Genomic DNA, 24,469 nt, shown 5'->3' on the forward strand with positions numbered 1-24,469 from the left:
CTATTTGTCTTGAATTTTCCCCATTAATTTTCAAAAACATCGATTCTATGTTTTCACATTTTGTTTAGGGATACAATAAATCACTTAGAGCACTTAGATGGATTACTTTACCTTGAGAACGTGGGGGATGGTCATTACCAAACTTTAAACTATATTATTGGGCCACGGTACTAAAGTATAGCAATAGTCTCTTAATGGAGAATTCAATGGGTCACAATACACCCACTCCGCAAGAACTTATTCTGGGTAATGACAGTATTGGTTGCCTGTGGCGCCATATGAACGATGATTATTTAAAAAAAGTAAAATTTTAAACTATTTCTAGCATTTTCAAAGTATGGAGTAGTACAAAAAAACTAGTCGGTTTAGGTCGATATTCATACTATACCCCCGTACTTCAGAATGCGGATCTCCCAGAAATATTTCACGATATATATATACAGAGATGGGCTGAACTAGGTGTTAAACGACTTGGGTGTTTTTTTTTCTGGTAGTGGAATAAAATCATTTGATGAATTAAAAACTGAGTTCCATTTGACAAATCGGGATTTTTTTAAATTTCTTCAGGTGAGGGACTTTTTATGTAGGAAAATGGGTGGCCGCATTAAATTTCATCCGTGTGATATTATAGATACATTGAGAATAGTCAAAACCCAGAGAACTGGGGAGATATATGCAGGACTAAACGCCTTATTACCCGATGATATGAACAAACATCTGATGACATGGCAGACCAGGCTGGGGGTTACATCTCAAATCCCTTGCGACGCCTATGATATGTCTTTAACTCATTTAATGTCTATGAAACCTCAGGCACAATTCTTTAAAAAAATTTTTCACTTTACTACACTCCCGAAAAAATGGCAAAATGGGGGACGGGGAATGGAACATTGTGTCCGCGATGTGCTCTTCCAGCAGCAGATATAACGCATATGTTTGCTTCATGCCCCGTTTTAACTAAAGTCCTTTCTGAAATCTCCGACTTTCTATCAAGGATTTTATACTGCATGATTAACATTGGGAATACAGACGTAGTGCTGGGCGTTTCTAACAACACTCGATCCAGCGAGCAACAGGGGCTGATTTTTGTTGGTATGGCCATCTTCAGGATGTGTGTCGCTTCAGCTTGGATAGATCCAATACCCCCTTCATTCTCTGAATGGAGAGCTCGGCTATTGGCGACCTGCAGTCTGGAGGTTGCCATTTATAAGAATAAAGGGAGGGATAAGAGGAAGAGGGGTATGAAGATCTGGGCACCATTGATTGCTTGGACACAAGAAATTTGATTGTGGAAACTGGATATTGATATGTCGTATACCGCAAAATTTTGTTTGCCTTTCATCTTGTTTATGTACAAATAAGCTCTTTGTTGGTAAAATATGTGAGATACCTGTTCTCCGGGTGAGGGAGGGGGGGGGGGGGGGGGGTTAATGTGTTGTTTTGAAAAAATAATAAAAATATTTAAAAAAAAAAAAAGAAGCCAGTCTTTGCTTATGCGTTGATTAAATTAGTCAGGCATTGACATTAAAGTGTAGTCGTGAAATATGTAGATTGTGTGCAGTTCCTTTACCACTTCCACTGTAGTGAGTGAGTTTTGGTAAACTCCTAGGGATAGTGTTGTTTGTCTAGAATCACACTGTGAGTCTGTGTGCATTTGGGAACCACTGTGAGAGAAGTGTTTGGTAACATCGCGTATTTGCTGACAGATAAGTGTTGTAAAACATGTCATGTTGTCAAGTTTTAGTAGCATTAGAAGACATTTATGGCTTATGCTTTCATTATATGAGTCAGGCATTGACAGTAAATTGCAGTTGTGAAATATGTAGATTGTGTGCAGTTCCCTTACCACTTGCACTGTAGTGAATGAGTTTTGGTAAACTCATAGGGATAGTGGTGCTTGTCTAGAATCACACTGTGAGTCTGTGTGCATTTGAGAACCACTGTCAGAGAAGCATTTGGTAACATCGTGTATTTGCTGACAGATAACTAATTTAAAACCTCCCATGTTGTCAAGTTTTAGTAGCATTAGAAGCTAGTTTTTGCTTATGCATTGACAAAATGAGTCAGGGTTTGACACTAAGGTGCAGTACCATGTACTACTCTGTTCACTCTGTCACTCCCCTTGCACTCCTCTAGTGACCCATTCAGCATCATGTACTAATCAATTCACTGTGCCAAACCGTAATAAATTCACCCAGGCACTCTCCTTGCAGTACTCTAATCATTCAGTCAGTACCCAAGTACTCATCCAGTGACCCAGGCCTTAGTATATGGACTGCTTCAAACCCTTATCCACTATGCATGCAGTCCTCTAACCACCTACACAATTGTCTTTCTCAACTTCAATTCCCTAGTCAGTATCCATACACTTCCACGAAATACCCGGTCACTCCCTTTGCAGTGCTCTAGTGACCCATTCAGCACCATGTACTAATCCATTCACTGTGCTAAAACCCAAACACTTATAAATTCACCAAGATACTATCTTTGCAGTACTCTAATCATTCAGTCAGTGTCTAAGTATTCATACACTGAGCCAGGCCTTAGCACATGGACTGCTTCAAACCCCTATGCACTATGCATGCAGTCTTCTAACCAACTAGACACTTGTCTTTCACACTTTCAATTTCCTAGTCAGTATCCATACAATCCAGCACTTGTCACTGCCTTTGCACTCCTCTAGTGACCCATTCAGTACCAAGTACTAATCCATTCCCTGTGCGAAAAGCCTAGCACTTATAAATTCACCTAGGCACTCTCCTTGCTGTACTTTAATCATTCAGTCAGTACCCAAATAGTCATGCAGTGAGCCAGGTCTTAGCACATGGACTGCTTTAAATGCCTATGCAGTATGGATGCAGTTCTCTAATCACCTACACAGTTGTGTTTCACACCTTCAATTCCCTAGTTAGTATTCATACTCTTCTAGCAAACACCCTGTCACTCACCCAGTGTGTCTCCTTATAGTACTGTAATCATTTAGTCAGTTTGCATGTAGTCTTTTAGTGAGGTAGGCTTTAGGGCATGAACTGCTTCAAAGTAGTATGCACTATGCATGTAGTGTTTTAACGATCGTCACACTTGTGGTTCAGGGCTATAGTTTCTTAGTCAGTTTTTATATAAAATGTGTTTGTACAGTAATGGAATAGTATGAATTTGAAAGTTATTAATATACATTTGTGATTCTTTTTTACAGATACATAACAGGAGTGTTTCTCATCTGTTTGCACTCTTCTCGTGCAAGATTGTTTGGATGAAGGGTCCTTAGGTGTTTCTTCATACTTGCTGTGCCGCACGAGTATTTTTTGTTAGGATCCCCTCGTAACAAAACTCTTTGGCAAATCTTGCGAGTGACGAAGGTGGCATTGGTCTTTGTTTGCCCCTTGGAAAAAGTAAAAAATTTCCTAACCACTGAAGAAAAACGTTGTGGGCGTGGTGCCTTGTGCAAATAATTTTCCTCAGATTCGGTAAATATTTTAAAGCAGCAACATTTACAGTTTTTGTAAGTTAAACTTATAAAATTTTGTTAGCTGTATGCATTTTATATATCTGTGATTTGTTTCTTGTGGTATTTTGTTGAGAATAACATTTTTTTTTTTTTTTAACAATCTTTCTGATTTTCCAGGTCTGTCGTCGACATCCGTGGTTCCCACAGGAGTGTTCCGTCTTGTTGTTTTGTATTATTGTTGTTACATTTTGTTAATTAGTTTATTGCTTATATTTATGTTAATAAAAAAATAAAGTTTGAATATCGTTTATATATTTATTATTATGAAAAATAAAGTTTGGAAAAAAAAGTTAATAATTTTTTGGGTTGTTCTCTTAACTGCTGTGTGGATCTTTCTGGTTCTTATTACTGTTATTTGATGGAGTCCACCATGGTGTTAAATTTTGGGGCACTTATCGCTGGAATACTGGTGATATCTGCAGTTTGCACCAACTTCTGAATAGTGTGTTAGATTTATCTCAACTTTACTTCCGTTAAAGTGCTGATAATGAAATGGAGAGTAGCCGTTCCCGTGCAAAAAGACACAAGGTGCACCTTTCCGATTTATTCTAAATACTAAAATCCTGTATTGTATTGCACTGAGGTATTGGCTGCACTTACAGTGTACACACAAAATCTATTAAGAAATCTCATTGTATTTATATGGATTGGGAATAGTGCGTCAGGTGCTGGATCTTGACGAAATACACTGCTCAGTTCGTATATAGTTCTGCACACGAAAAAAATCACATCACAACTTTCACACCAATTGCAATGTGAAACAAATTCCGGCGATAAGACACGTTAGCACCAGGGATTTTACACCTGCTTTCTGCTGGTGTTAAGCAGGACAACTACCTGCACCATGAAAGGGAACACAGCCAAGAGCCACACCAGAACACCCACAGGTGCCATAGAGTCAATGAGCATGATACAGGGATACCCATGAGGGCCAGAAGACCCATCTCAACAACTCCAGGACCGCCAATGCCCCACAAACCCACATCTTAGTAAGTGTGTCCCTGTGGTCATTGTCTTAGCATGATAGGCACGAGCCCTGCAACATCACAGTGTGCTGTCACCTCAGCGTTGGCAGTGAGCCTGGATGTGTAGCTACGCACGCATCCTCCTGCATGCACAACTGGCGTGTGCTGGTCTGGGGTTCACAGGTCAGTGGAGGGGTGTGCCTATCCGGCAAGGGGAACGGGGTGTCTCGGACATGTCCGTTTACAGGAAGTGCGTTAAGTGTGTCTCTGTGTTCTGGTGTGGCCTGTTTCAAGAGCCGTAGCAGTCGATGTTGTAAAGTGGCATGCACCACCTCCAAACGGCGCTATGATGTTGTAGTTGGAATGTAGCAGGACATGTGCAAATAGGCATTACAATGGTGTGCCGTACGAGTGCACGAGATACAACAGCGCACTGTACAAAAGTGTGGGGGCTCGTGGGAGGGAGGAGCAGCCGTTTGGCAGCATAACACACAGTGAACTCGACCATGTGCCACATGCTGGGCATCTCATCCATGATGACCACGGTCGCAGACATCCCACAACACCAACGACTGGCCTTTGTACACATCCTGTATGAATACAGCGTGGTTTTCACTTCTATGCTCGTTCAGTGGTGTGATGTTGGCGGGTTGTGTGACTTGTGCTCCTTGTTAGTGTGTTTCATTTTGGCCATTGTTTGTCTATACTTGTGCTGTACTTAATTTTGCATGTGTGCCATTCTGCCCATCTCCCCCCGTCCCCCCACTCCCTGCTTCTTCCTCTTCCTAGTGCTGTTGTGTCTATAATTTTGTTGCTGCACACATAAATACATGTAAAGAATAAATTAGAATAGTTCCTTGATTCTTTTAGGTTTCAAAACTTCTCTATTGGTTTCTTTTTAATTTTCCATATGAACCTTTTTTTTTTAATAATTAACAACACATAGAAGTCAGAAGTGCAACATATTCTATCAACACACTTTCTAGAACATTCTACAATACGTGCAGGTTAAAAGTTCATCAATTTTTTAAAACTTTACGATATTTTTTTTGCAACATTTTCTTGAACATTTAACGACACGTGCAGGTTAAAAGTTGACGATTGTTTTAAGTTCGAACAGTGCCTTCCAAATGCAAGTAGCAGGTGTGGTTGAGCTAAGCAAATTTTATCCTATGATATGTACTCCACGTTGAAACTGCTTTTTCTTAACCAATCACAAAGATGCTTTTCCACAAAACTAATGTGCACCCTACTTTTAAAAAAGAATGCTTTTCATGATATCTTTAGAGATAAGTTATAGACAGGAATTAGCATTTAAAAAACCTTTGAAATTCACTGAAAAAACCATAGGTTTCATGCACGTTATAGTTAGGAATTGGCATTTAAAAAACCTTAGAAATTCACTGAAAAAAACCATAGGTTTTCAGGGGTGTTATAGTTAGCTGGACATTTCCCTCGTACCAAACCCTAGAAATTCCCCTGTTATAGTTAGTTCAGCTAACTATAACTCGCGCCCCCAAAATGCACTGCTGATGACGTCACATATTACATCACTCATGACATGGTCAGTGACATCACTGATGACATCTCAAATGACATCACTGATGACATCACTGATGACATCATCCATTGAGTATGTGTTTCTGAACAGTTTTAATATGTTTAATATATATAGGGAAAGGCCTGTTGAAAAATAAGTGGGTGTACAAGTGTGTGAATGGATGATTTTCTAGGTGCGTAACTGACTCTATAAGTGAGTCATTAAATGTATCTTACTGCAGACTAGTGACTAAACTGTGTGAATGTCTGTATGTGTCTGTGTGTTGGTTTATAAGTGGCTGCATGGTTTTGTGACTAGCTATATGAGTGTCTATATGGGTTATTGATTGGTTGTCTGAGTATCTATATGGGTGCCTGAGTGTTTGTGTGGGTAGGGTGTGTGTGACTCTGTGACTAGATGTGTGAGTGGGTGATTCAGTGGGTGCATGGTTTTAAGAGTGCATGTGATGGACTGTATGGTTGGGTGAGTGTATGTATGGGTGTGTTAGTGATTGAATGTATATCTCAGTTGTACATGTGTCAGCAATTACATATGTGAAACATAATGTATAGGTGTGTAAGAGTATATAACTATCTATATGTGAGAGTGTGTGATTTTGGGAGTGGCTGTATGCGCCATAGTGCAAGGATATTTGTGTCATGTGCTGTTTGTTTTTCTGCAGGAAGACACAGAATTTGTTAGTATTTTTATGAGTAAGTGAACTTGAGTGTTTTTAACTGTATAGGTGAGTAAATTGGACTGTGATTAATTATTTGCATGACTGACTAGATGTGTCAGTACCTCAATGGATGATTGGCGGTGTGTGAGTGTCTATATAGGTGTATAAATGCACAGAGTGACTGTAAGTATGAGTGACTGTACAGGTGAGTGAGTGGACATGTATGTAGACCTAAAAGTCAATGAGTTGGTGTGTAGTTATTGGTATTGGAGTATCTATGGTTGTCAAAATGGCCGTTTGAAATTTTGAGTCGGTGTATCAAAGGTTATATTAGGGTGTGAGAAGATGCACTAATTTATCACATGGATGACGTCATCAGTGATGTCATTTGAGATGTCATCAGTGATGTCACTGACCATGTCATGAGTGATGTAACATGTGGCGTCATCAGCAGTGCATTGCGGGGGCGCGAGTTATAGTTAGCTGAACTAACTATAACAGGGGAATTTCTACGGTTTTGTACGAGGGAAATGTCCAGCTAACTATAACACCCCTGAAACCTATGGTTTTTTCAGTGAATATATATATATATATATATATATATATATATATATATATATATATTCACTGAAAAAACCATAGGTTTCAGGGGTGTTATAGTTAGCTGGACTTTTCACTTGTACAAAACCATTGAAATTCCCCCGTTATAGTTAGTTCAGCTAACTATAACTCGCGCGCCCGCAATGCACTGCTGATGACGTCACATATTACATCACTCATGACATGGTCAGTGACATCACTCATGACATCACTGATGACATCTCAAATGACATCACTGATGACATCACTGATGACATCATCCAGTGAATGTGTGTTTTTCTGAAAATTAAATATGTTTTATATATGTATATCTCAAGGTCGATGGAAGAATAAATGGGTATATAAGTGTCTAAATGGATGATTTGTTTTTGAAAAATTGATTGTGTAACTGACTGATTAAGTGTATCATAGTGAATACATGGCTTAGTGAGTAATGTTTAAATATGTAAATATCTGTATCAGTCTCTCACTTTGTGTATAAGTGGCTGCATGGGTTGGTGAGTAGCTACATGGGTGTCTATATAGGTTATTAGTTGGTTTTTTGAGTATCAGTCTGAGTGTCTGCATGGTTCGGTGGGGGGTATTACGTAGTGCATAGGTGCATGAATGAGTGACTCACTGTTTGTATGTGTTGAACACAGCATGTGTGCAGGACTGTATGGGTGGATGAGTGTGTGTATGGGTGTGTTAGTGAGTGAATGACTGTCTCAATAGTGTCTTTATGAGTAACTACATATGTTTTAAACTAGTATATGTGACTATTTGTGTATATAAGTGAGTATATGTGAAAGTGAGAGATTGAAAGAGTTCCTGTATGAATAAGTATGTGTTTCTATAAGTGATTGTTTAAAAGACTAAGTATGTGTAAGTTTCCGTAGAAGTAAGTGTGGTGGTGTGTGTATATAACTGTATATGCAAGTAAATGTATGTTTGATTCTTTATTAGCATGAGTGACTATGTGTGTGAGTAACTCTATGGATGAATGGCATTGTGTAACAGGATGTATAGGTGCATGAGTACATATGATGAGTGAGTACATGTATGAGTGACTGTATAGGACTGTTGGTGAATGAGTGGATGTGTATGTGGATCTTAGAATTACTGAAGAGGTTGTTGTAACTGGTATTGGTATGTCCATTGTTTTGAAAATTTTAGTCTCTATTTTTGAATGTGTGTATCAAAGGTTATATTAGGGTGAGAGGAGGTCTGCCACTCTATCACAAGGATGATGTCATCAGTGATGTCATCAGTGATGTCATTTGAGATGTCATCAGTGATGTCATGAGTGATGTCACTGACCATGTCATGAGTGATGTAATATGTGACGTCATCAGCAGTGCATTGCGGGCGCGCGAGTTATAGTTAGCTGAACTAACTATAACGGGGGAATTTCAATGGTTTTGTACAAGTGAAAAGTCCAGCTAACTATAACACCCCTGAAACCTATGGTTTTTTCAGTGAATTTCTGAGGTTTTTTAAATGCTAATTCCTAACTATAACGTGCCTGAAACCTATGGTTTTTTCTGTGAATTTCAAAGGTTTTTTAAATGCTAATTTCTAACTATGCCTACAGAGATAGGACATGTGAAGAAAGAAGAAAAAATGCACAGAAAGAAACAAAAGAAGTGCAGAAAGAAGCAACAGAAGTCCTCAAATACGAAGATAAGTGCAGGAAGAAGGATAACGTGCAGAAAGAACAAAAAGAAGAGCAGAAAGAAGCCTTGTTGCAAAATCATCCTGTACCCTCAACTTTTTCAGACGGATACTGGTGGTAACTGAGTCTGACTAGCCAGTCCTAGAGCCAGTGCTATGTTAAAAGACACTTAGAATACAGTGAAAACACCTACATACACAAGGGAACATTATGCGTTGGGGTCCCCCTGTGATTAGCATGACCTCCTCTGTAAGCCCCTAGTACATAATAGGGCATGGGGCTTAAAACTACCTCTTAAAACAGGCCACAGGGCGTTTTTGCACACGTTAACTCAGGCCCTGTCCCCTCCCTTCACCACTGTGTAAACACGCCCTGTGTCCATTTTTAGTTGGGAGATTAAGTTCATTTGAATCCTGAGGGTCCCTAGGGTCCAACTAGCCCACTAGGTACCTCCAGTAAATGCCACAGAGCTGTGTTGCAGAGAGGTGTAAAAAGTGGCACGGCCTGGACCACCTCTCTGCAATGCAGCTCAGTGGCCCTTACTGGAAGCACTTGGTGGGCTAGTTAGCCCCCAGGGGCCCTCAGTATTGAAGGGAAATTATATCCCCAATTTAAAACGTGCCATAGTGCGTGTTTGCACACGTCACCTCAGGCCCCGTCCCCTCCCTTCACCACTGTGTAAACGCGCCCTGTGGCTGTTCTAAGTTGAGAGATTAAGTCCCCTTGAATCCTAAGGGTCCCTAGGGTCAAACTAGACCACTAGGTACCTCCAGTAAGCGCCACAGAGCTGCGTTGCAGAGAGGTGTAAAAAGGGGCTTGGCCTCAGAACACCTGTCTGCAGCGCAGCTCCCTGGCGCATACTGGAGATGCCTGTTGGGGGCGCGTTTACAGAGTGCTGCACGGAGGGGGCATGGCCTCCGGCACGATGCCAGTCTTTTATTTATTTTAATTTTTTAAGAAGGGGGGCTGTGTGGTTCCCCTTCTTATTCTAATTTATTGGCCCTGATGACCCCATCCCCCAGGGCCTGTCTCCTAATTATATTTTTTTGACCCCAATCCCTAGGGCCGGCCACTGTTTTTTATTATTTTAAAAAAATATTTATTTATAGACACACCTAGGACATGCTGGACAAACCGTACGTACCTATCACCATGACGATTTGCGGGATATTCATTAAAAGGCGACTGCATGCAATGAATCCACGTGGAATGTATTTACACTACTAGTGAAGCTCTGACATGTCCGATGCCCTACCGTGCCTAATCCCGGTAGACACCCTTGTCGTTTATTTATACAAACATGGGTAGCTATTGACGGGCACATTTAATACACATGCACACCAAGCCATTCAAAGGGATTCGACAAAAATTCGACCAAAACTATGCAAGAAACCCCCCTCATGGTTAATAAAACACACATCCACTGCCGGATGTGTAATACTTTTTATTTTACTCTCTGGAAAGGGGACGAACATCACTTGAGAGTCACAGCGCGCTCCTGACAGAGCCCAATGCTGTGTTACACCCACCATTGCCTGCTGAGTGCCACACACCTCTGTGTTGTATTCCACTAGCTAGTGCATATGCTATGACACTCTCTAGCCCATGTGCACTGTAACACCACCCCGTGAATATGTCATGCCACACTTGTCTTCGCACGGGTTATATTGCCCCATCTAACGTGCCTTCCTCGATGCCTATGTTATAACGCACAGTGCTATGCCATGCATATTACAATCTGCGATCCATATCTGTGTCACAGTGCATATGCAACGTTACACTCCCCAGCACATATTTTATATTACAACTTTAGAGACTAGTTAGGTTACACAACACTGCCCTGTGCATATTACACTCCAAGGCGCATATCGCATAGCACGCGCTAGTGCCTGTGCTATCTCGCGCTCTCCAATGAATCTGTCATTGCGCACAATGTATTGCATATTATATTTCACGCCCGGTTCATCTTATATCACACTTTTTGGTGCATAGTTTATACCATACACTATATCTAGTTTTCATTTTCAATCGTGCTCTCAGGACTATGTTCTATATAACACTGTGTTCACCTACCCTTTTCACGGGCATTACATTTTGCGATAGGGGGTGGAGGGTCAGGGGGTGTTTCTGCCAAGTGAGCCCGGAGTCACAGTCACAAACGTCCTCTTCTTCCTGAATAAAAGTGAGATTATGCTGCATACTTGTTCATATTTTAAGTAGTTCGCACAGACACAATGTTTTAAAAACAATAAAGTTCCTAATACCCGCCTTCTCTGAACAGTTAGCTTGCTGCCCCATCCCCCTCCTCCCTATCCTCTGTTGTGTGAATCCATGGAATAGCCTCCTCCCTCCTGCCATGCATGGTCTGATGTGCTGCCACTGCCCTCAATTTAGTATGATGTACCAGTCCACTCCTCCTGCCATCCATTGCCCAATTCTATGCCCCATCATTGACCTCCTGCTTAAACTCTGTGCTTAGCTTGCTGCCCCTATTCTCCTTCCCCCTGCCCTCCGATGTCTTTGTGCATGCCCCTGCTCCATCCTTTTTGCCCACCATGTCCCATGGACCTGCCACTCCTATCTACTCTGAGTGTTCTGTTGAGCTGCCACTCCCCTCCCACCTGCCTAGCATTGTCAGATGACTGTAACCTGTCCCTGCCACCTCCACCCTGCCTGTCCACATGCCATGCCCCTATCCTCTTCCTCCTGTCCTACATGGTCCATTGTACTGCCACACCCTTCTGCCCTCCCTGGTCTGTTGTGCTGCAACTGCTCCTCCTGCCTGCCCCGTGTGGTCTGTTGTGAGGTCCCTTCCCCTGAACTTTCTTGTCTGTGCACAGGTCCTGACCCTCCCTTCTATCCTCCATCGTCCTTTGTGCATGCCCCTGCACCCTCCTTCTTGCCCATCATAGCCATTGGTCTTCTGTGCTGCCATGGCCCCTCCCACCTTCCCTGTGTGGTCAGTTAGCTGCCCCTGACCCCCTCCCACCTTCCCTCCATGGTCTGTGTGTATGCCATCACAGTCTCACTGTTGCTCTTCATGGTGTGTCTTGCTTCTAGTGCCCATCCTGCCTGACCTCCATGGCTATCTTGCTGCTCCTGCCCTGCCCCCTTGCCCCCAGCCCTCTGTTTACATGTGAAGACCCCTACTCCCTCCCTCCTGGCTTGTCTGTTCCATTGTAATGCCCCTGATCCGTCCCTACTGCCCTTTATGGTCTGTAATGCTGCAGCTTTCTCTCCTGTCTGTCCATTATGGTCAGCTAGCTACCATTGCGTGTAGCCCCTCTGTTCTCTGTTGTCCATGTGCATGGTCCTGTCCCCTCCCTCTTGCTTTCTATGGATTGTTGTGCTGCACTCCCGTCCTGCATGCCCTGTGTGGTGTATTGTGCTGCTGCAAACCCTGATGCCTGCCCTGCAGGGTCAGTTTGGTGCACCTCTCCATGTCCCTCTTGTCCTCTGTTATCCAAGTCCATGTCCCTATCCCATTTCCTTCCATGATCCAATGTACCATACTTGCGAACATTTTGAACTTGGTAAGAGGGAGATTTTGGAAAAAAACTGGGGTATTGATTTTCCCCTTTGAGTTACATTGAAAAAGAGGATATTGTAGACAGGAGACAGATCAAATAAAGCCCATTTGAGCTTAAAAACATTGGACGTTTCCTGGCTGAATCGGGTCTGTTGGCATGTATGGTTGTACTACCATTGCCTCTTCCTTCTGCCCACAATGGTCTATTACATTGCCACAGCCTTGAAGGAGGGTAGATTTTGTATCACAGGGGGCCCCTGGCCCGTTCTGTCCACACCTGAAGTATGAGACCCTTGTCCTTGCCCTGCCAGCCGCATTTGTAGGCCGTATTAAATTGACCAGCGGGTCCTGTGTTGCTATATAATTATCCTGAGACATCCTTACCACTCAGCCAGCATAAAACCCCTGTGTAGGCCCTTCTGTTCAATATGTAGGCCTCTTTGTTAAATTGACCATAGCTCTGCAATTTTAGTGTATAGCAGTCTGAAGGCAGGTCTGCGAGGCCTTCTGCTCCAAACTAGTAGCCCCCACCCTACCCGAGTGCTCCGTGCTCGGTATCAAAGTTCAACATCCCACTGAAGCTGTCGACATACAGTAGGCTGCATCCTGGACTGGTACTTGCTTCCTGGGCAGGTTTCCCGCTTTTAAGGAAGTGGCAACCGCAGAGCGTCAAGTTAGGAGAACTGAGGAGATTTTGTACATGAATATATTGAATTCCCGTACAATACCCATTATTTTCTGCTTGCTCTATGGAACTTACGATAAGCGATTGGCCTGAGAGACTGACCTTTTCACCCAGTCCATTGTCAGCATTAAGTGGGTAAATGACGAAATGTCTGGTAAAATCTGCAGACGAAGCTTTTGGGTAGCATACGTAGGTAGATGTAGCGTGCAAAGGAGCCCACAAAATGATATAAAAAGGGAGCACCCACAGATATCGACGGACTACCTCGCCGTCTGTATGTAGGTTAACAGGCTGTGCAGGTTTTCCCCAAGAGCTGGGAGCTCTTGTCTTCCTTTGCTTAAAATGTCTTGCTCTGCTTTGCTTGAAGTATCTTATTCTATTTTACCTATATGAAATGTCATGTTATGTTTAACCATTGTTCTCTTTACTTTTGCATTTAAAAGATTTTGTATTGTAATTGCAGGAATGCTTGCTCTAAGAGTAAACATGAGTGTTCCTAGGTAACATTTTCCTTGGTGTAACTTGTTTCTCATGATGCATTTATAGATGTGTTTTCTCTCTCTCTCTGTCAGTACATTAATTGAGATACAGAGAATATCATGACAGCTGTATGATTATCTGGATTCTGTATTTTGTACTTTATGTCTCTATTCTGCGGTTTCTTTGAAGTTGTATCTTCTCATTAAACTGCCATTGTATTCTGCCACCAATTCCATGTCTCATATGTCTGTTTTCTTCATATTTGGAGCAAGCGTTCCTAGGCACCCCGGCTCAAATTAAGGTGCCCCTTTTGTCCCTGACTCACTCTCCTGCTCAGTTCTGTGGTGGCTCCCGGGGCTCTGGGGACCGCCTCTAGCTTCCTTGACCCGTAATAGATCTTCCCTCCAACAGCCTCTCTTGCAAGTCCTGTATTGTTGGTTTGTTGCCCCTGCCCCCCTTTCCACTGCCCTCCATAGTCTGTTGTGCTTCCACGGCCCTTCCTGCCTGCTCAGTGTGGTTAAATTGTTGCCTTTGCACTCTCCTACCTGCCTTCAATTTTCAGAGTCCGTGCCCCTGGCCTTTGCCTCTCAACAGTATCCCAATGAACAACTAGATTGCTAACTTTCTATATTTATTACAAAAGTGTGGAACGCCTGACATCATCTTGATGTAATCAAAACTGTAATACCTAGAGCATTTCCTTTAGAAATTACATATATGAGAGGGTCTTATTGGCATCAAAATTATGGTTAGTGCTCTAAAAGACTAAAATAAGGACATTTTGTCTGAGTTTTCAAATAGCGACAAAGCACTTTTAAATTATTTGTTATCTTTATGTTTTTTTATCCAGTTGACCACTTGATTAAATGTTGCACTTAGGGGAGAGGATGTGGTGTTACTTCCAGAACTGCAGACTTTGCAACTGGGGAACCAGGTTGAAGTTTCTGCTTCAGCTCGACATTCTGTGATTCTGGTCAAATCACTTAGTCTCCCCATGTCTACAACCAAAATGAATATGTGCTTGTGTGATGTAACCAATGCTCATGTAAAGCACTCCAATACCTGACAAGTCTGCACTATATAACACTGCAAAAACACTAAATAATAAGTGTTTTGCACACTTCTGTCATTGGGCTATATTTGGGCTACATCTGGGTGATTTTGGGCTACATTTGGGCTCTTTTGTCTCCGGTGGCCATCTTGGGAGATTTATTTGTTATGAAGTTTCCTAATTTCCTCATGTACTGCAGTCTCCTCAGTAGGAAATGCTTTCAGTTTTTTACGTTGATTCCATCATGAAGGTATTCAGATATGTCACACATTTGCCATAAATTCTGAATGTTAGCACTCTAGTTGCTCATTAGATCACTGTAGTAAAACTACTGTTCACCATGGAAGTCTGCTCCTGGTATTAAAAGTGCATGTTTCAGTCTGCATGTCAGAATTTTTTAATGAAATAGAAGAGGATTTGAGAAGTCACTCAAAATGTGCCCTCATTTTCTTTCTTCAGCATTAATGATAATTTCTATGGCAAAATGAACCCCCTCATTGTGTTCCTTTTTAAATTAAATGTTTTAAGTGTTACCAGTTTATTCCAATCAAGATGGCTTCAGGTGTGCCATACTTTTGTCATAATGAAGACAGTAAGCGCTCTAGTTGTTTTTAAGAACATTCTGGGACATTCTGTCATTGGGCTATACTTGGGCTACATCTGGGTGATATTTGGGCTACATTTGGGCTCTTTTGTCTCTGGTGGCCATCTTGGGAGACTTATTTGTTATGAAGTTTCCTAATTTCCTCATTTACTGCAGTCTCCTCAGTAGGAAATACTTTCAGTTTTTTACTTTGATTCCATCAAGAAGGCATTCAGATGTGTCACACATTTGCCATAAATTCAGAATGTTAGCACTCTTTTGCTCATTAGATCACTGTAGTAAAGCTACTGCTCACCAGGGAAAACTGCTGCTGGTATTGAAAGTTCATGTTTCAGTCTGCATGTCAGAATTTTTTAATGAAATAGAAGAGGATTTGAGAAGTCACTCAAAATGTGCCCTAATTTTTCTTTCTGCAGCACTAATCATACTTTTTATGGAAAAATGAACCCCCTCATTTTGTTCCTTTTGAAATTAAATGTTTTAAGAGTTACCACTTTATTCCAAGCAAGATGGCTTCAGGTGTGCCATACGTTTATCATAGGTAGGACTGTTAGCGCTCTAGTAGTTCTTTGGAACACTCTGGGAAGCTGCAGTAGAACACAAAGGAATCAACTGACAGTCTCTGCCCTTGTTGGATGTACATGTTTTACTGAGAATGTCAGACTTCATTCTCACATGACTGAGAAAGATAATGTGAATTTACAGAAAATAAGCTCTCAGTTTAGCTTATAGATCACCTTCCAAACCTCTGTGGTAAAAGCATGAGAAAATATTTTTCTCTCAATCATGATATCCCAGCAGAAGGCTTTTTCACATGGTGAAATCACCTTAGAACATACCACAATTCCTAAAATGAGTATGGTACCATCAACAAATGATTTATAATGTAACTAAAGTCTTAAAACCTTCTATTAACTGCAATGCTTTTTAATGAGGTGCTATCATGTATATTGGTCCCAAGATGGCTGCCAACACTTCTTGGATGAAGTGCTGACAGCCAATCAGATCTCAGGATGAGATGTGTGGTTAGGCTCCGCCCACATATATATATGCTTTTAAATGCTATTTTCTCAGGAAATACTGAACAGATTTACACCAAACCTACAAAAGGCACTTCCTTGACCTGAGGACTACCTCTCTGCCAAATTTCAAGTAAATCTGTTCAGCCGTTCGGGCTGTAGCCCTGTCTAAAGGTCCTATGGAAAAATGCATGGGAAAAACGCGTTTTGGGACCCCCCTTTTATCTCAGCCCCCGCTTGACGAATCCCCCCGAGACTTTTAGGGTAGGAGCGGAGCGTAACGCCCCACCTATTTTGAAAAATTCGCGAGGATTCGTCGACCGGCGCCAAAGTTATTCAAAATAGAATGTTGCGGATTTCCTATGGAAAAGGGGTCCTAACTATAACTACCTACTGGCGACCGCCAGTAGGTAATATATATATATATATATATATGTTTTCCAAAGAAGTCGTTATCCAAAATTGCAGAATAACTCCCAGCGGCACACCAAAGGACGAGTTCAATAAGGATTTATTGTCTCAAAAACAAAACAGTACTGTTTTGTTTTTGAGACAATAAATCCTTATTGAACTCGTCCTTTGGTGTGCCGCTGGGAGTTATTCTGCAATTTTGGATAACGACTTCTTTGGAAAACAATAATAGCGGTACTGTGTCCGCTGCTGGCACCGGCGTCGTCAGGAGGGTGAGCGGCTCTTCACAGTGACTCTCGTACACATATATATATATATATATATATATATATATATATATATATATATATATATATATATATATATAGAGAGAGAGAGCGAGAGAGAGAGATAGAGAGAGAGAAAGATAACTCTAGATATATAGGAGTCGGGCTCTTTAGCCTGACTCTAATCCTGGCATCCAATTTACCATTCACCACCTCAACAGAGAATGCTACACTCTGGGCAGGCAACTTTCTTGCTTGTGTCAACAGATATAGCTAATTTGGTCGCTGCACCCATTAATCAAATCCCTGCTTTTTAAAGGTAACAACTTTATTAACTACATCAGATTAATGGCAGACCCCCAATTATAACATGTTAACAGTGAATTGGCTAGAAATACTTGCTGCCCCAACGTTTCCTGGCCTCTCGCTGCCCACAGACTGCTCCAAGGTCCCGGGCAATCACAAGCTCCAGAAGGACTAGCGCGAGGACATGCTAAAAGAACAAGACGCCGCCCCACGGCGCATTGTGGCCGCCCCAATATTTATTGGCCTCTCGCTGCCCGCGGACTGCTCCAAGGTACCGGGGGACCACAAGATCCAGAAGGACTAGTGCGAGGACGCGCTATAAAAACAAGATGCTGGCCCGCGTCGCAGGGCACACCTGGGCCAAGGGCAGGCCCATCCACGCCCATCCACGCCCGGTGGAAGGCTGGGCTGGGCCCACTCTCTAACATCTGATATAATCTGAATGTACTGAGCTTTTTTATCTTCCCATTTTCGACTTTGGTGGGGGTTTGTAGAACAATATCCCTGCCTTAATATGAGCAAACGGAAGGGACCAAATGAAAAACCGTGGGGGGGGGGGGGGGGGGGGGTGTTGCAGCAAAGGGTTTCTTTGGATTCTTTCATGACACAAAAGCGCTCCTCCCTTGGCACCACTAGCACTACCAGCATCATGAGCACGGAACCCCTGCCCATAAGGTCTCCAAAACAACTCATCCCTAATCTGGTTGTCGCTACATTTCCCACCTCCGCTTCCTCCCTGGGTGTTATATCAACAGGCAACATAGTGACCCACGCCAAGTCAGTGCCCCCCCACCCTGACTCAAGTCACAGTGGACCCCCAGTCAAGAGAAGAAAGGGGGGCGGACCTGCTAGGCAAAAACCCACGAAAGGGGCATGTACTGGGAAATGCACCAGGACAGACGACTTGGAAGTGGCCCAACATGAACTAGTCAGCTCTGGGGTCTCAGATACTGTTAGTTTATCCATATTTCGGCATGAGGAGGACTTCCTGAAACGGATGGAGACTATGATTTCTGTACTACTATGAACCCTCTCCTGTATAAACTAACTATAATTGAAGAGAGGATGTTAGCATTTGAGGTTGGCTGTAGATCGCATCACACTTGTGACGACAGAACCCAGACAAATGTAACACAGGGGTTGTCAGCCCAGACACAGGCCTTTGTTATATTAACAAGTGAGGAGACGGACAGTCGCGTCTCTCACCAGTCTCCAGGGCCCGCAGTTTCGTCATGGGGGTCAGTTCTGCATACAATGAAGGGAGCTGCCTCGAATATTTACAACACTAATCCCCCGAAAGGTGAAATTCTAGGAACTACAAGGGCCCAGCAGGACATATCTTTTGAATCGGCTTCTACTAGGTTTACCCTTCCAACCAATCCCCAAATGGCCCCAAGGGGGGGTGGTGATAAAGTAGCCAAACCAAGACAACATTCCTATAGTGAGCACCACCCTCTCCAGCTCCCCCCGGCAGCAATGCCCTTAGTGATAGTACTGAGAAATGTTCCACCTTTGAGGGAGGGTCAAGTGGAAACCACTTCACAGCTGATGGATAAATCCCTTAATTGGCTGAACCGTTATGCAGCTGGCACCGGTTGAGGGGGGGTACATTTAACCAATCAAATCATCATGGCTAGAAGGACAGGGTGGTTGGGTGTGTCCCCGAAAGTGACTCAGGATGATTGCATTGTGATTAACTTTAATAACCCCTACGTTGTCAAATTTATTTTAGATTATCTCCGCAGAATTACCCCCGTAGGGACACAGATCACCTCATTTTCACTGGGCTACTTCTATAGGCCTCTTCCACCGCTCGTTTTGGGACCGCCACTTCAGATTAGGGAAAACCCAGGGAGCTACAATGAGATGAATAATCAGGGAATTCCCTGGGAGAACAGATTTGCTCCCCTTTCAGGGCTAGAAATGTGTGATTGACTACCCGAGAGCAGGCAAGCGGAGCAGGCCGTTTTGCCCATGGCAGGTTCCACAAATAATACCGACAGAGAAGCGACTATTACCCCTAGTAATAACAGGAGGGGGCACTCAGATATAATAAGAATAGTATCTTGGAATGTTGCAGGTATCACAAATACGCCCATTGGCTCAGACTATGGCTGGATCAAGATATCTCCTGCCTGTAGGAGACCTGGGCCACAGAAGAGATCTTTGTAAATGGTTACCGTTCATACCAGACAAGAGCTATCCCGCCCTCCTCAGGAAGAGCTAAAGGGGGCTTAATAACTCTAATCCCAAACACACTAGCAACAAAAGTAAAAATGCTTGAAGGAACCTCCCCATATTTTCATCTCGTTATTCTAGAGTTCTCTAATCAAGATCAATGGCTCTTAATAAACTTTTATAATAACAATTTTTGCCTAAATATGCAAAAAGTTTTGGATGAGGTGAACTGTGCCCTTGATAAGGCGACCAATTTTATTAAACAAAAGGCTGTCTTAAATATCGTATGGCTGGGAGACTTCAACATACACCCATGTAATTATAACTTAAAGCGGGTTTGTGGTGTGGAGGATTTGAGAGGCAATCATGTTCATCATTTCTTGCATAATATCTATGGAAACACCCTGAATATGCTAATCTCAATGAGAAATATGCTCATGGTCAAAAACCTAGCCACTACCAATGATACTCTGTCTCCAAAGTTTCACAGAGAACATCAGGAATCGACTATCAACTTTATATTGATCACAAACCACTTAAACATCAGGTGAACAAAGTAAATATCCAATTTAACGCCTTCAGTGACCATGCGATTTTATTATGTGAAATCCAACTTATGCAGAGGGCTGTGACAACCCCCCAGGTAATTGGTCAGCCTATATTCGCCAGACGAAACGGATATCAACTGAAGTGGCCCAAAATTGATAAAACAAAGGTGATACCCAAAATACTTAGGAAAGCCCTTCACATTATTAGTAATTGCCTAGATCCTGACAACCATCCCCAATTTGTGGTGTCTTCCTTTTTAGATTTTTTATAATGTATAAGGAAGTCACTCACTGGGAAGATGACCAGTAAATCATAAAAGGATAAGGGCTGGTTTGATTCGATCTGTTCCAAAAAAAAGAAAGCCCTTACCAAAGCTCTAGGTTCCAAACCAAGAAATTTCTCCGAAATTCCGATTCTCCGTAGGGAATATAAAATGGCCAGGAAAAATAGGGAAAAGGCGCTAAGGGAAGAAACTTGGGCCAAATTAGAATAGGGTTCGGCTTCAGGCAACTCAAAGGAGTTTGGGGAAATAATAAATGGCCCCCACTTTAAAACTCCGAATGACCCAGGGCTTGATGTTAATGTAGGGGAGGAGGAGTGGGTGGCTCATTTTAAAGGGATTTTTGCGGCATGCAGTATTGGGAAAGTCCCGATGGTGTCACAATGGATTTTTTCTTCGAAAACATGGATATATGGGGCCGCCTTTTAACCAATGTTTTTAACAAAATCGTTATAGTGGGCCCCCCCACATCTTGGAAAACCAGTTTAATCGTCCCAATTCATAAAAAGGGAGATAAAAGAAATCCTAAAAATTACCGTCCAATCTCGCTGATCGATACGACGGCCAAACTCATGGGCCGCCTTCTTTTGATGAGATTGGAGGCATGGGTGAGGAGCAAAAACATTCTAAGGGAGTCCCAATATGGTTTCCAAGAGGGAAAAGGCATGATAGACCAATGCCTGAACCTCTCACTGATCATGGACAGATATGTAAGAGCCTAGGGTGGGAAGATCTATCTTGCCTTTATGGACTTATCCGCAGCTTTTGACTGCGTGTCCCACCCTAGACTCTGGCATATTATGGAGGAGATGGGAATAGATCAGGCATTGGTCGACTTCATCAGACAGCTGTACTCTGACGCCTCTTCCTCAGTCCATTACGGGAAGAACGGGGAGTGCACCCGATCATTTAAGATCTTAAGAGGGGTAAGGCAGGGCTGCGTCCTGGCACAATTTTTATTCTCCATCTATGCCAATGGTGTGGGAAAACATCTTGAGGGCGCATCCTTGGATGTCCCTGTGCTTTCTAATCATCAGCGGTTACCGATTTGGGCGTATGCTGATGACGCTGTCCTGATGGCCCGAACTGGGATGGGGCTCCAGCACCTTATATCCGGTTTTTATGAACTCACTAGATTTAAAAGTCAACCAGAGTAAATCTTTCATTATCATCGCGGGGGCGGAGAAACGTGACAGACCACCTTCTTTTCTTATGTACTCTGGCAAAATGGATGTGGTGGATTCATTTCCCTATCTAGGCGTCCTTTTTTATAGAAAACAATTGAAATTGCTAGAGGGAAGAGCAATGGGTATGCAGAGAAGCCTAATGGCGCTGAAAACATTCTCCAAAAGGTTGGGAGTCAAACCTCTAATCCCAATGAAAAAAATGTATCATGCAAAAACAAAGGCGGCAGCGGTGTATGGGGCAGGGGTATGGGGGATGGCTCCCAGTGATTGTTTGCAAATGATTGAGAACACATTTTTTAAGTCTTTTACTTCCCTCCCACAGTCCTATTCGAATTATGTTCTACACATGGAACTCGCTCTACCATATATTATCGATTCAATCAAAATGGCACCACTCCTGCTGTGGCATTCTATTTGCAAAGCCAAAGGGGTCCGCCTACGCAAAATTTTATAACACTTATTTTAAAATCTGATAACTACAGTAGGATCAGGTGGCTAAAGTACGTGGAGTCGGAACTTACTGCAATGGGCCTAAGTCACCTTTTTAATGATCCATCCACTTGGTAAGTCCCTAACAAAGCGGAAACTGGTTGAGATATTCATCTTGAGGGCCCAATACTTGAGAAAGGAAAAAAACTTCCACAGTCTGTATGAACTAACTCCAGCGCTGGAGGAGGAAAGTTTCTTTTACCTGGCTGATGTCACATTGCCATACCACACATATATTTTATTAAGATTCCGGCTAAACTTGATTCCATTGATGGTAGGACACCCAGGGAAGCAATACAAACACTCCGATCTTTCCGTGTGTCCGTGCAACAACAGGTCACCACAAACTAATCTTTATGTTTTATTTTTTTGTGGTTTTTACCATCAAGAAAGACATACTTTTATTTGACCAATTTGCAAGCTCCACAATTTTAAATGTTGTCGTGTGGCATTGTATTTCTTCAAATCCTTGCAGAATTCTTTTGTGTGTTTCTCGCTAGAATGATTCTTATGGGCAAGTTTGAAAAAGAGAAAGCAGGTTGGCCAATAAGATGAATTAGGACTGTCTATTATAATTTTACTGTATCTAGTTTTTTTATACATGGATGACATGGATTTTATGATAAAGTGGATGATAGCACTTTTTTAAACTATAATTTGTGACTGTAAAAACTTATGATCTTATGTGTAAGATCGGATAAAGGATTTTGACTTGACTACTTGCTGCATGGTATGTACTACTTGAAGCCTGTCTTTTAGGGCAAGTACCTTGAAAATTATTCAAAGTAGAAGGGAAGGCAGGTAGGAAGGGGTTTCATGTGTCCTGCTGGACAGGCAGAAAAACAGTGGGTGTGGCAGTTGGTGATGATTTAATAAAGAGATGGAGCTCACTTACAGAGGGACACTTGTGCATGTAGGGACAGTTCTGTTATTTGAGAATCATTATCCAGATCCCAGTTTTAGTGAAAAGCAAAATAAAAGAACTGACATCACTGACAAGGATGACAAGGTTATGGGCCTATATTGTCACCTCCAGAAAAGACATCTTGTAGATCTGCATCTGACTCTACAGTAGTGGTAGCTGGCCCCTTGCAAATCTGTATTGATAAACATAATTCTGGATCCAGTTTGAAGACTAGTAAAATATATAAATAGAGCAATCTCAAAGGATTTAGTATCTATTCGAAATTAAGTATACAATGAAATGTCCTGATGCCCTCAATCATGCAAGGGGATATTCAAATTGCCCTGATAAAGGTGGCGGCATGAGTAAGTACTTGAATAGTGAAACTATACACTAGCAACAACAAACAAGCAATGAAAAGAGACTTCAGAAAGCAGAGGAGACAAGAAAGACAGGCAAGTAGAATTCCATGAAAAATTATAACAGCTAAAGAAGCTAGCATATAATGAATGAGTGAGAAGGTATAAGAAGAACAACTATCTAGCATGTTTGTAACATTGTGTTAGTATATAAAGACTTCTCAAAGAGTCCTCACCATTTCTACTACTTCGACATCCGCCTCGATACGTAAATGGTATAGAAAAGTGGCCAGGTCCTTTCTCATCTGGATGCTGTTATCTTCCATCTGAGCCACAGTGAAGATTCGAATTTTGCACTTACGCCAAACCTTAGACATTTGGGAGAGAGTATTACTTCAAATAAACAACAGATTATTCCACAGTTCTAGTGAACCAGTCTTTGAAACAAGCAATACATCACTGTTCAATAGTAAAAGCACATCTTCTGGGCAGCTCTGTAACCGTGAGGAATAGAGACAGAAAAAGTAAGTGACATAAAACTTAAGGCGTATTTCTTAGATTCAAGCCTTCATCCTCACTAAGTCCTAGGTATAGTGACAGCAAACTATCGTTACACAACAAAGAGGATGTGGAGCTCATAGTGCTCAACCTAGCAAATGGCTCATTAATTACTGCTAATGTAGTTACAATTGAGTTGCTATTGTCATCATGCTCATCCTTGAAAGTCAATTGGCAAAACAGTAAATCTCTTGAAACTTGTAGGGCTGTCAGATGTTATAGAGCCTGATCTTTCAAGGAAGAGAAGAGCAATGTCAATCATTTTCATCAAAAACTAATTCTTTCTCCATGCAACCTTCAATGCAATGGGAAGTACAGCAACATTAAACACTCGAGTAGTCCAGAAGCATGTGTGCTCACCTTGTGCTGCTTAATCAAGAAGGGAAGCAGCATCAACATGCCACCATCATGCACAATCCACCACACATCTATGTTTCCTTCAGCGAATGGATCTGAATTGCAAGGGAAGGAGGAGGTGTTCTTGGCCACCAGTAGGGCAAGACGTGCTGCTGTTGTCACTCGCACAGTACCTGCAAGGCACAATAAGGTTACATTCAGCACACTAAAGGAATAGATGAATACGTTACCTTTGGTAATGCTCTTTCCTGTGTACACTATCTGCCTGCAGATTCCTCACCTTTTGAGTATCTCCCAGATGCCAAAGAATG

General features: G+C 42.2%; 1 pseudogene across 1 annotated transcript in view; it reads right to left on the minus strand.

Annotated features, from left to right (window-relative positions):
• LOC146830586 (solute carrier family 12 member 6-like) overlaps positions 1–24,469 on the minus strand; it is a 1,160,668-nt pseudogene that overhangs the window by 283,404 nt on the left and 852,795 nt on the right. The window contains exons 19-20 of the transcript XR_014961448.1: positions 24,162–24,331; positions 23,480–23,611 (exon numbers count right to left, since the gene is read on the minus strand). The product of XR_014961448.1 is annotated as a solute carrier family 12 member 6-like (transcript). The remainder of the gene's footprint in view (positions 1–23,479; positions 23,612–24,161; positions 24,332–24,469) is intronic.

Source organism: Triturus cristatus, chromosome 5_1 (genome assembly GCF_964204655.1).
Source record: "Triturus cristatus chromosome 5_1, aTriCri1.1, whole genome shotgun sequence".
Taxonomy (NCBI): Eukaryota; Metazoa; Chordata; class Amphibia; order Caudata; family Salamandridae; genus Triturus; species Triturus cristatus.